Below are 13603 nucleotides of genomic sequence, written 5' to 3'. Positions count from 1 at the left end.
GTACTGATATTACAAATAAAAATGGCTTTTATTTTTTTTAATAATTAATACTTAAATAAAAGTTACTGTAATTTATAATGGCAATAGCTTTTGTAAATAACTTTTGTGAAGATTATGTTCATTGTATTTTATTGTGACGAAAAACCAAGAATAGAAGTGAAATATTTACATCTTTTTGAGACATTTATAATAAAGCTTGAAACATTGAGAGAACATATTTGAACCAGTTGTTGTTGAATGGTTGCACAGAGTGATGCTGTGGTAGCGCTGAGTGATGTTTTGGTGGTGACGAGTGATACTTTTTAATAATGCTTACATGATGAACTGTGGAATCCTGATAAACCCCTACCCATGTCATCTTTGTAAATAGGCAAGGGAGGTTACAGGTGTTGGTGGGCTAACAGATAAAGAATCAGTTCACTTAGGCCCTTCGGCAGGGCAGGGCTCCTTACTGTGACATGCGAGCCTTATCAATACAACCAGCTTTCAGTGAACACGTAACTTCTGACTTTGCAAAAAGAGGCCCAACAGAAACACAAAATGGGGGCTGATAGACAAAATGGAAGAGGAGTAGAGGCTAACTTAACAGAATACATTGTTTACCGTTCAACACTAGATAGGGGAATGTAGTGACTCGACCAATGATATTTATTACCTTTAGTTTGATATGTTCTAGTCTTAGTAGACCAGGAGAGAAACAGCAGAACAGGTCTTTTAGTAAAATAAGGCTTAGGTCGAGGCTATCCGTAAAGACCACAAAGGAATTATGCAGGCGATGTAGTCCAAGTGCGGTTCCAGAGAACAGAACAAAATACTATTGCATTGCGCCTAGATCTCTAACATATATGTATGAGTTAAGTGAGTCTATGAATAGAAGTGTTGTCCACTCATATTACTTCCATTGTTGAGATTTTCACGGTTTCCGTGTATTTAATGAATTACTGTTCCAGCCCCACCAGCTTGTACAATCAGCTTGAAAGTACTCTGAGCTTGCTGTGCAACCTTCCATTTCACTCCTGTAACACAATATGTCTGACATCTGTAAGGAAAAAGGTTGACAGAGTATTTCATTTACAGTGCAAAACTACTTTCAAAATGGTCTCTACCTCTCTTTAAGGCTTCATCGAAGAGTGTTGGTAATGTTAAGGGGTTTATTTCCATAAGTAGTATGGAAATTAGGCTGGAGTTAATGCCATGAATAATAATGAATGGATGCATGGGACTGTAGCAAAGACACTGGCAAATTGGGGAGAACTTAACACTTTAGCTTTGATTAATCATTTGGATCAAGTGTACCAGATAAATAATAAGGATTAAGTGAAAAGCTGGTGGTCACATACTAATAAGAATTGTAAGTTTACAGATTTACTTTTAAGTAACCTATCACAAAATACATTTCAATGGAGAACCATTTTTATTACTGCATGGTTTTAGAAACAAGAGGCCTTTACAAATCATACCCATACTTCAGTGTTTATGGGAATGCTCTCAAAGGATTTATTTAACTAATCTTTTACAATTCTTTTTCTTTTTAAAGATGAAAAACAATATTATTGATTTATGTGCTTAATGTATATTGAAGAGTGCAAAAGCATCAATCTGTTGAGATTATTTACGATTCTTGCTGTTTCTTTATACCCATGTCTTGTTGATCAGCAATTTTCAGTGTCTATTTCTTTCATTGTGTCCCGGTGTATTACCAACGTAATTTGCACATATCAAGTTGTTTACAGAACATTATTTAAGTTTCTTGTGATCAAATTATTCACAGCTTTATTTAGAATCTCTCATTGATCCACAATGTACATCTTCGCAGTTCCAGACAGTCCTGCCCTGTCCCTTATCTGACCACGGCGACATTAGAGATCACACTCCTATTTGACCCTCAGTCTATCCATTTCCAGCGCCAAGATGCTCCACTGGAGTGAAAGCCAGCGTTTTACACATTACATCATTCATTCATATAAGCCATCACATATTTTGCGAGGGACCAAGCTTCTTCAGGGTAATCGTTCTCTTTAAATAAACAATTCAGCTGTTACAAAATGTAAAATAAAACAATAGAAACCAAAAAAATAACCGAAACTTGAGTTTACTTGACTTGTAAACATTTATTTATCCCTATTTATGACTTTTCCTTATGGTGAAAAAAATAGATAAAGCTATTTTTAAAATACTTCCCATATGCACTTAGGAGAATCCCAGTAGCAATACATTGCCAAGTAGGATTTATTCTAAATGATCCTCTAAGTGTGCCTTATATGGCATACACATGCCTAGGCATATACAGAAGACCTGTAAACTTATCACTGATGTAATTCAGCTCATGTATAACATTTTCATAGCATGATCCATGATGGTGACTTAGCCATTTTATAAGACACAATTCTTAGCACTCTGCAGACTGCCACAATTTCTCTGGAGTATAACCCTGGATATCTATTGGCAATCAAGGCAACTGTTGAGTATTAACAGTAATTTCCTACAACTATGTACAAGGCTTTTGTCTGCTGGCCTAAAACCAGTAGTGTCTTTAAATTTTTTTAATTATGTTTTGTACACAACTGCAGCATTATCCTCGTTTACCATGTTAAGCAGGAATATAAAGAAGGGGCAGTGTGTGCAAGAGACCATGAAAATAGAAGAAAAGATAAGGGATAATGTACCGCTGGGGAGAGCTGTTGCGCTGACAATATAGGCAGGCTTAAAATGTAAGTATGCAGTGTATTCTCTGAAGGAGGCTTTCCATAACTGGTCTCATTATTTACCAATGTCTGATGGTTGGGTGTGTCCACTTGTATTCTCGAGGCCTAAAATGATATTGTAACACATACAAATAATGTTATTTCAATCTTCAACTATGCATTCAAAAAATAATCCACAATATTTCTAAAAATCCTGCATGAAGACTAACTTGACTTATTACTTTAATTCTCGGCTCCCCTTTTTAGGTCGAGCCTAGCATTGCAGCACATGCGCTGCTCGCTTTGCGAGGCGTACAGTATTCAGTTTAGTGTGGAAGCTCCGCCCACTCTCCGCCCAGCTTTTTCATTGGCTTGTGTCTTAAATGCTGCCTTCCTATTGGTTGTAGGCTTGTTAGTCCCGCCTTATTACGACCATGTTGTCATTTGTGTCCTTCCATGGCTACTGGCCCCTTCGCTGCACAGACTACTTTCCTCCCAGGCCCCCCTCCTCCCTCAGCCAGATGCCTTCTCACCGCCGCCACTGCCCCCCCCCCTTCGTGTCCTGTCGCATGCATGCTCACTGTTTACAATGCTGGTTTCCCTTGCCTTAACATAGGCCTGGCTTAGCCAACAGCGCTTTACATGCTGAGACTTTTAGTTTTGGTTTCCTCTTAGAAATATGAACCTACAAGTCTCATCCTGTACACTGCTCCTTGTTAAACAGGCTAGACTAAACTGTGCGCAGCTTCGAGCCATTTATTTAAGCATGCATTGTTTATTCCGCTGAATAGCATCAGTGGTTCCCTCTTGCCCTAGACTCCTCCCAGTGTTACTGTGTATACCCTCCCCTCGCTGAGACCCATTATAAGCATTGACGTGCAGCGACTGCATGCTGTAGCCAGTTTCTTAAAGGAAGTGTGCAGGGTGTGTGCACAGCTCTCTGATTCCGATTTCTGACATGGTTTCCTGTGAAGTTCCAAAGCGACGAATAGCTGTTGTAGTAGAAAGCTTGGTAAGACTGAAGTTTGAATGTTTAACTGTAGTCTGCATTTTTGTTTATCTAGGTGTAATCTGCTAAAGCCTGACCATGTATCTTTTAATGGTTTTGTGCATTCTGCCTGTTGATTTTCAGTGAGTATGTGTTAAAGCTCCGAAAATACAGGCAGGATCATTCCGTTTCAGAATAATGTCTGCACTTTGTTCTTTATGGGTAAACACTACCTTGTTTTTGTTGTTCTGCACACTTTGTAATTGGAAAGAGTTGCCAGTGTTGGAACATTATGGCCGCCTTTAGTCCCACGGTTTACAGTCTGACACTCGGTGCCCAGACGCTTGAAATAATGTAATAGAAGATAGTGTACCATACGTAATTCAGAGCAGCAGTGGGTACGTTCAGTGACTACCAACGGGTGGGCACGAGCAACGTAATCGAGCTTTATCATTTGTTTTAACCATCAGAGAACATGAAAAAGATTCACAGCATTATTTAATAATTCATTTTAATGTCTTTCTTCTGCAACCCTCTGTTCTTCTATTTGTAGAACACTTGCACCTGCTTTTTCATCCCAGCTTTCTTTCTATTTACCCATTTCCATATATCTTTCTCTGTTAAATCACTTTTCAGTCTTGCTTGCTTTTCCTTTGGATCAATGTCTGATACAGTGGCGCTGGAAGTAGGTGGCAGAAATGCTGCGGCACACCCAGATATTCTTGATAAAGTGCAGTTGGAGAAATAAAAATATAGGGAACATGTTTTATTGGTCTTGGGACATTAACTGTGCCCTCCAGAACAAACGTTCACATGGCATGACAGACTGTGTGTCAAAGCGCTGCTAATTCTTTTTATATGCAAAAGAAAAAGGTTTACTGTTCCTTTTTTCTGATTGCAAATGTACATTATTTTGTAGTTTTATTTAGTTAACACTTATGCTGAGGTAGAGATGAAAACAGATAGGCATATGTACAAGGAAATGGCGCAGTGCGTCGCTGTGGTAAATTTTACACAGCCACGCATTGCCAGTTCCAAAACGCAAGGATGTGCCGTATTTTCAAGATTACAGTGCACCCCTGTGTTTTCCCTAGCTCTGGCGGTAAAAATAGCTGCCTAGCGACAACAGAGACACCCTTGCTCCATAGTGCATGGGTGCCTGCATTGCAGGGACATTTGTTTATGTTCAAGAAGTTGTCCCTTCCTGCACATCAACAATCAATAATGGTCATTTGCTTTTCTATGTGTGATGCACAATGCAGCACACATAGAAAAGCAAAAACTAGGAGAAATAAAAGAATTTGCGCCAATCTAATGCCCATTTATGGCGCTGCCTCAGACTTACTGATCCATGTAAATATGGGGCAGAGTCAAAAAGCAATGGGTGTTGCAGTGGAAGGCCCACAGCAGCACCCAATGCACCCCCCCTTTCATTGACGATATTGCCTTTTCAGGTGCAAATGTCAGCTCTTCCCCAGCATCCTGCCCAGGATGGCCCATCAGGATGCAAAGGACCACTAAGTCACACCTACCCTTACTTTGTGTGTGGCTGTCTAGAGGGAATGCACAAAGCCAGCTGTCACCCATCCTGTGTATTCCAGGGACAGGCAGAAGGAACCAAATAGTTACAGTAAGAAAATGCGAACTTACTAAATTGGCATTTTCAGAATTGCAATTTAAATTCCAACTTAACCATCAGTGTTTATTTTAAATTGTGACTCCAGAGACACCAGATTTAGGGGTACCATATCTTTCCAATGTAAAATTACACTTATGTAATAAGGCAATCCCAATGTTTGCCTATGAGAGAGATGGTCCTTGCAGTAGTGAAAAACATATTTAAGAGTATTTTCACTATCATGACACGTAAACCTTAAAAGGACATGTTCTACTTTTTAAATACCCTGCACCCTGGCCTAGGGCTGTCCAGGGACTATTTAGGGTGACTTATATAAATTAAAAGGAAGGTTTGGGCCTTGCAATAGTGTTAACTTACCAGGTCGATATGGCAGATTACAACTGCCCACACAGGCTCTACAATGACAGGTTCGAGACATGTTTAAAGGGCAACTTAAGTGGGTGGCACAATCAATGTTGCAGGCTCAATAGCAGAATTTAATTCATAGCCCTGGGCACATGTAGCTCATTACTAGGGGCTTAGAAGTAAATTGAACATGCCAATTGTGAATATGCCAATGTTACCATATTTTAAGCAGGGAACACATGCACTTTGGCACTGGTTAGCAACGGAAAAGTGCCCGTAGTCCTAAAGCCAAAAGAAATTAATTTAGCAAAAACAGGAGGAGGAAGACAAAAAGGTTGAGGGTGATCCTGCACAAAGGGCCATTTCCAACATTACTATGAGGGATTTAGACATCTCCGAATGGCAAATAGACATGGGTAGATATTAAGAAGGTTTACAGCAGATCTCTAACTCGTGTCTCCCTCCAACCTATGGACCTATGCCTGCTCAGGACCATAAACTTTAACAAGATAGCTCAGTATGGACAACCCAGTGAAGTAACCAGCTCATTTAAGTATTTGTAGGAATGAGGACTATTGCCTTTGGTTAAGTACAGTTTATTGGTAGTGCAAGAGAGCAAGTACAGGACGTTACAGCTCGAAGTCTCCCCACCAACTGTCCTACCCAGAGTTCCTAAATAGAACTCTAAATAGGTCATCCCATTTCACAGTAAACATACTGTGTCCATGGGAAACCCAGCATACATCTCCCCTTTATGTAATGAGAAAACAATTAAAAAGGACCATTAACCAAAATGCCAACTTATTTCTAAAAGAAAAGCATCACAATTGGATAATACCAATAACACATAGTCAAGTATAACGTTGCACAATTAATACCACTCTCACAGGGCTGCCCTGGTAATTCATTTAATAAATGTAGTAGGGGTCAATATTAACCCATCACAAAATCCTTTCACTTTGCAGGAAGTGCTACAGTTCTACCAGACCTGGTAGTCGTTGCCCCTCTGGATTGTATACAAGGAACCACAATGTGATGAGTACTTTGTACCTTCACATCCACCTCACTGCTAGATTCATATACTTTTTCAGATCAACTTCCCGTTCCCACATTCAACGGTAGATTAGATGATTGAGGAGGAGAAGCTGAAGGGAATTCTCCCCATTCCCTTCTTCCCTCAACCATTGTCTCATCCAGTCTGAATCCCTACACTTCGAGGACACATTTTTGTTGCACTTTAAGAGTTTTCCGAAATGCCAAACCTTCCCATCAATTAACTTGGCTGAACAAGAATACACTTTAATAACTCTATATGGTGGTGAGAAATGACTGTCTCCCTTCCTTATTCACTTGTCCAATTTTACAATCACCCAATCAACCCTCCGTCAGAGAGACTTTCTTGACGCAATGTTTTTTATCATAGTACTTCTTATAGGTCAGGCTTGCCTCCTCTAGGTTGTTTCTAACTACTTCGTAGGACAATTTGCTCTGGTAATCCAGAGACATCCATAGAGAATTATGTTTTGTAAAAGTTTCCTTCCTCTCAATCTGTCACTGTGAGAGTGATTATGTACACCCACAGCAGTTTGTCTAATTCTAAATCCAATTCTTACCAGCATTGATGGCTGCCTAGATACTACCCATGATTACTCTGTTAAACCTTTCTAAAGCGCCATTACTGGCAGGTTGATTAACAGGTGTCTTACTCTCTTTGACCCTATTCCTCAATAAGAAATGGTTACATTTATTGGCAGTAAATTGTGGACCATTATCACTTTGGAGTGGCATAGCAATTCATTCTCTAACGTTTTTTTCAAGGAAGGAAATTATATATGTAGCGTCTAGTCATTAAAACACCTCCAACTCTGGTCACTTAGAGTACTTGTCAAACAATACCATTATATACTTGAGCTTACCTTTACAGTCCAAAATAGGTCCCAATACATCAATAGACAATTCTTCCCATGGACAGGAGGGTATTCCACTCACACCTAGGGGTGGTTTAAAAATAGCAAGAGTCTCATCAGCATAGGCGCACTGTGCACAAATCCTTAAAAAAATTCTCCATATCGGAGTCTATACCTGGCCACTAATAGGATAGTTTTTCCTGCTGTTTGGACTTAACTATCCAAAGGTGCTCCTCGTATCAGCTCAAGAATTGTATTATAATAGGCTTCTGAAGGGATAACCCTACCCCTCCTGGAAGAGAAATTCAGGGTCTGAGACAGACAATTCTTCCCTCTGATGCCATATTTTCTATCATTCCTCCATCAATTTGCTTTTACTCGGCCACCCCTAGATCACAAACTCGTTGATTTTCTCTAGAATTGTATCCTGTACATACCATGTCAGGGTTCAAAAAATCCACTTTCTCACTCGCATTTGCGAGTCAGATTCAATAAGGACAAGCTATTTTTAGGTCCTACTCGCCCTTTCTGGCGAGTAGGAAGACAAACTGACACTTGACCTATGCTCTGAAAGCAGAGCAAATATGACAAGATAGCAAGATTTAAAGGCATCTGTATTGCTGACAAAGTGAATGAGCAATAAAAATGCATTAAAATCTTGTTAAATTGTCACATTAGCTCAGCTTTCAGAGTCATGTTACTAGACCTGCAGGTCTAGTGTAGTTTTTATGATTTTTCGAGCCCTGCCTGTGAACCAATCACTCTGTAACAGCATGGTCAACACTATCTACACAAGCCAAACTATAACCATCCCATTCACACCTTTCTTGTTTGGCTTTGTTGTTACCGTACTTTACAAGCGATCTGCTCAAATAGTCTGCTCTCTTATTCTCCCTGCCAGGTAAGAACTCAATATTATACGCGTAGTCTAACAGTCTCAATGACATCCTGGCTATACGCGGAGTAGCTTTTGACTGAACCATCCGTAGTTAAAACCTTGACTAAAGGTTTGTGGTCCGTGCGTAGTATAAATTTGATACTCTAAAGGAATTGCCTGCAATTCTTTATAACCCATACTCACGCCAGCATCTCCCTCTCAATGATGGGAGTGTTTTTCCTCTGGTGAAGTTAGAAAGCGTGAAGCAAAAGTAACTGTACATTTAGTGCCTTCTCTAGACATTTGCGATTACACTGCACCTAAGCCCTTCTCGCTGGCTTTGAGAGTCAAAACTGTAAGATGATAACAAAGATGTATTGGTGGCCATTTTATCACATCTCTTTGAAAAGTCACTTTTTATTCGCTAAAGCAATTAGCTCTTTCAAAGACGAATCAACATTTACCTATAATCTTTCCTGTAAATTTGAATTGTTGGTGTGCATGATTATCGGGTCAGGGACAAACTCATCATGCAGCATGCCATACTTACATGAAATTACCAACTTTTTAAGTGCAGACACATATAAATTAAACCTATCTATCGCAGCACAAACAGCAGGTTGATAGTAGTTATCAAGGTCTTCTAATACATTCAAGAATACATACTGACCACTGATGCATTGTTTCTTTTCCCCATATGGTTTAACACCTGTAACCCTTCCGGTCCTAAACTGTCTAAGAGAATCTTCTTCTTCCTAGCGGCAGGAAAAACTTCTGAACCATCATCCTCAATTGCCGAAATTTAGTTCAGGAAATACGGTTTCCACTAAAGCCATTTCACCTGGGGTTCATCCGGACAAGGAAGAAATGGCAGGGGTGGCGTGAGAGAGAGTGTTTGTGGGCACAGTTACGTCAAAACCCTACAATAATAATAACCAAAAAGAACAACGTAAAAAATTACTGAGTATGCAAGTTTCTGGTTTGCATATCATTTTGGGTACAAATATGCTTTCCCTACGTATTAAATCAGCATAGGCTATGAGATGTGTTGAAGGGAAAAAGCATATATGTCCTAGGTGTGACATGCACATACAATGCAATATGCTCAAGGTGTGCGAGTCACCGTGATACGAAGCGCATTGCAAGGCAAAGTCAGAACGGCATGCACCTCATTGTACAAGCCTCCCTAGTACCATAAGGCAGGTGTGTGTATCACCATTTAAAAAGCAGTATTTTCAAGTGATACGCGTTCTGTGCATATCACAGGTAGCGCTGTACTGCTGTTGAAATTCTTTTTCTCTGTCAGCACTAACAGAATAAGAAGAACAAAGCCAAATAACCGTGACAAGTGTTTCAGCTCTACTGAGTCTTCCCCATGAAAAGGTGACTCCACCTAAAAAAGCCACCAACGTACCACGGCACACGTCCAATATACTGCACTTTAGAATGGCCGCCAACTTGTTGCATCATCCATCAGCGTGCCACGGAACATATCCAGGATCCTGCTGTTTAGGTGGCTGCCAGTGAGCTGCATCACATGTCTAAGCCTGCATTGCGCACAGTCAGCAAAGAGGTGTTCCCTCCTAACTGAAGTTGCTCGCACCCACCCAACTACTTAATGGTGCATGCAGGCCAACTTGCTCTCTGCACCTACCAGGCCAAATTCCTCTGAAAAAGTCAGAACGAACCTTAGCAGGACTATAGGTAGTTGTGTACCCGCTGAAGACGTCCGCATTCCTGAAGCTACCGAACAGCTGCTTTCCTAATGTCACAAACAGACATGAAGGTCTTCCAACTGCAAATTCAAACTGATCCTTGGCGGGCATGTTCCTGACCTCAGGTTGTCACCAAATTATTAGGAATGAAGACTCCTGTAAGTGGTTAGGTATAGTCAGGGCTTTAAGTGGGGGGAAAAACGGGATGTGCTCTAAAAGGGGCGTGGCAAATTTCTTACAGGGGTGTGGCCTATCCGAGCAGAAGGTATATTTATTAAGTATAAGCCAATAAATACCAAACACTTTAAAAAACATGTAAAAATGATTTACATTACTTAGAAATCTATTGCAGGATTTCCCAAAACCCTTGAAGATATTCACTGTGTCTATTTTGCTGGGGTTCCTCACAACAATTTTCTTCAGCAGACCTTCTACCTTTTGCCAGCCAACTCTTTACATACAGCTTTGAGTCAAATGTAGGACCATTGAGTTTTACCCATAAGCATGACGAAATGGTCTCTACAAGAAGAGAGGCCCTTGTTGGACAAGCAATTAAGTTCATTGCGCTGAAACCTCTCTCGCAATCCGCATTACTTGCTGGCAGGGTTTCCATGCAAACTACTAACTTTTTTAATGCTTCAGGGGTTTTCTTTCCACCAAAATCTTTGAAAAGTCTAAAAGCTTGGATAGTATCTCTTGCTGGCAGCTGAAACTCTGAACACAGTTGCTGGATATCTGTTTCACCATAAAGAATGCATTCATCACCAGAAGGCAAGTTGCCTGGATCTAGCATACTGAAGCTGGCTATAAGTTCTTTCTCAGAATCCGGAGCACATCATTTATTGATATTTACAGACAGACTTTGGTAAAACTGTTTTTGATTAACGGCAACAGAGTTACTTCTACCATAGAAAAGAGGAACATTCTTGAATTTGCCCTCGACAACTGCTCTCTGAGCCGCAGAAGCAAACTCCCATGGTGAGTCCTTCATTGCTATACATATACGTACTTGACTAGCCAAAAGTTAGTGGGCATTAACAATTGTAATGTCACTCCTCTGTAAGGACAGTGATAAGTCTTTGAGCTCTTGAAGTGCATCACCAATTACCCTCAAATCTCGGATAAAAGAATACGATGTAAGCTTCTTCAAGAGACCTTCATACTTACTCCGGTCTCTTATGGGTCTGGATGGGTCTTTAGAAGCATTCTCAAAATGTTTGCACAAGGCAGGGAAGCAGTTCCAAACAGCTTTCATAGATCTGTAACTGGATGCTACCCATCTAGAATCAAGCATTTTCACTATCTTCTGAAGCTGTACACTTAGCTCGCTGGCGGCCAGATTTAGCTCTCTCTGGTTTTTTGGTGACATGCTGTATGTGGCATACAAGGAGTTCATGAAAATCTTGAAGTGATGGACCCCGGCAACCTCATCAACTGTATCTGCCACAGCAAGTTCTAGTCTGTGAGCCAAACAGTGGCATGTCTGTACAAGATTTGGAGAAGAGAAGGGAAATCTCGAGAGAAAGTGTCTCTCTTCAAAGGATTTCTTGAGGCCTGAAAATAGAGCCCCCTAGAGACCCCTTTTGAGGGCCCCCCAAATAAACTTGGGGTGCTCAGACCCCCACCCCCACTTAAAGCCCTGGGTATAGTTTATTGGTAGTGCGAGAGAGAGCAAGACAGGACGTCAGAGCTCGGAGTCTCCCTATCCACTTTCCCACCCATAGTATCTAAATGGAACTCTTACAATGTCATCCCATGTCACAGTAAACACACCATGTCCATGGGATACCCAACACCACAGTTTTAAAATAAAAAACACCATAAGGGACCAGCTGAGCTGCTAGCTTACTGAAAACCATAAACTGTGTGGGTGACTTTCACACCTCTTTAGCCATCACACTGTTAAGCACTGCGTCACATAACATGGTTACCTCACCTCATTGGTCATTACGAATGACATAGAAACACTACCCACATAGGATCAAAATAAAAACAGCATCCTTCCATCCAGAACCCCTACATGGCTTTAACATGCTATCCATGTAGGCAAGTACTTCTGCGCCCCATACAGGGTTAGTATGCGCTATATAACCGCTCCAATACAATACATAATTTTCTGACTGGATTCTCTGTGACTATCATGTTTTTCTGGTTCTTGCACTGATGCCACGAGAAACTGTCTGCTGCATTATATTTCAGTTTTAGTTTCTATGGTTGTGTTCTATACGATTGCAGTGTCTTAGCTCATTTACCTGCATTGACTTTATTTATTTCACCCAATAAACAGATAAAAAAAAAATAATAGGTTAATGGGCATTGCTGCTTGTCTGCAGAGCTACACAAATACACCACTGAGTTGGACAGCCGCATTATCTACTTTACCTTATTATCATAACTTTGTCAATAAAGAGATCCATTCACTATTAACTGGTCATACCGTAAGTTAAAATTCATACCTTTCTATCAACTGCCACACGAAATAACAAACTGATCAACTGCAGTTCCGTAACACGTTTTCGTCTTCCTAACAATTGGCTAAACTTGTTTAATAGTTCATCGTGCATCCACCTCTTTCCAGAATATCAAATGCTCTCTTCCATAAACCTTTTTCTTTTCTTGACCATTCTATTAAAATATTTAAGAATATTGTCAAAATGTTCATCCTCTCCATTCTTTGATTTTAAGAAGCCTTCTTAGTAGATTGTTAAAATAGTAATAGGAGCGAATAACAGCAAACACTCGTTTCTTCTACATTCCGATAATGCTTGGTTGTACCTGCACCAGTTACTAATCCTTCCGCATCCTCACGTTTGCTTCGAATCGGTGCTGTGCGGTTCTAGGCTATGGACCTCGAGCAGCTGTCATTCGGCGCGACAACACCAGCTTTTACCGCGCACAGAATTACGTTTGCGGAGGCATGGCAACAGTAGGTGACACCAACGCTCCTCCCTACCCAAACAAACATGGCGAAACATGAGCTTCCGCATCGAGCTTTACCTTGGATGGTGTGTGAAATTCACATCGGCTACTGTAAGACATTTCGAACATCACATGGTGCCCGTTTTAAAGTTACATCCGCTACATTTTACCCCGTTATACGTTATGCTGCGTTACATTCAATGCTGTACATGCAACATACTGCCTCTAAAATGAATAACACTTCACTATTCTGACAGATGTTCCATTATTACGACACAGATTAAAACATTAAAAACAAGATGTGAGCACTTTAAAATATCAAACAAACGACGACCTCCTTTAAGTTAAGCACGCTCGTAGCTGCTGTTCAATGGATTTAAAGGCGACTACTGATAAAACTGAGAACTAGTGTTCCAGCGTGACCGACTGCGCTGACCGGTCTGCGATTGGGAATTGGAAAGTGTCACAAATGTTGTTCCAGGGCGCAGGCTCAGGGACGTCACAGCCAATAACCAACAAATATACTTCT

At 40.6% G+C, this 13603-nt stretch overlaps 1 protein-coding gene and 1 pseudogene across 11 annotated transcripts in view; both read right to left on the bottom strand.

The window, feature by feature from the left end:
• Window positions 1-13515, bottom strand: part of RPAP3 (RNA polymerase II associated protein 3) — a 385109-nt gene extending 371594 nt beyond the window's left edge. For 5 of the 11 annotated variants that reach the window (XM_086919112.1, XM_086919111.1, XM_086919115.1 and 2 more), the window contains exons 1-2: window positions 12931-13044; window positions 7573-7647 (exon numbers count right to left, since the gene is read on the bottom strand). The gene's annotated coding sequence lies outside the window, so the exon portion shown is untranslated. Of the gene's footprint in view, window positions 1-7572; window positions 7648-12930; window positions 13084-13408 lie in introns of those variants that run through there. The other 6 variants (XM_086919117.1, XM_086919116.1, XM_086919119.1 and 3 more) reach the window with 6 other exon arrangements.
• Window positions 10499-11449, bottom strand: LOC147751228 (E3 SUMO-protein ligase KIAA1586-like; annotated as a pseudogene).
• Window positions 13516-13603: the final 88 nt, after the last annotated feature.

This window comes from Lissotriton vulgaris, chromosome 1_1 (genome assembly GCF_964263255.1).
Source record: "Lissotriton vulgaris chromosome 1_1, aLisVul1.2, whole genome shotgun sequence".
NCBI lineage: Eukaryota > Metazoa > Chordata > Amphibia > Caudata > Salamandridae > Lissotriton > Lissotriton vulgaris.
Note: the sequence above shows the minus strand (reverse complement) of the source record. Positions and strands in the feature narration are given on the sequence as shown.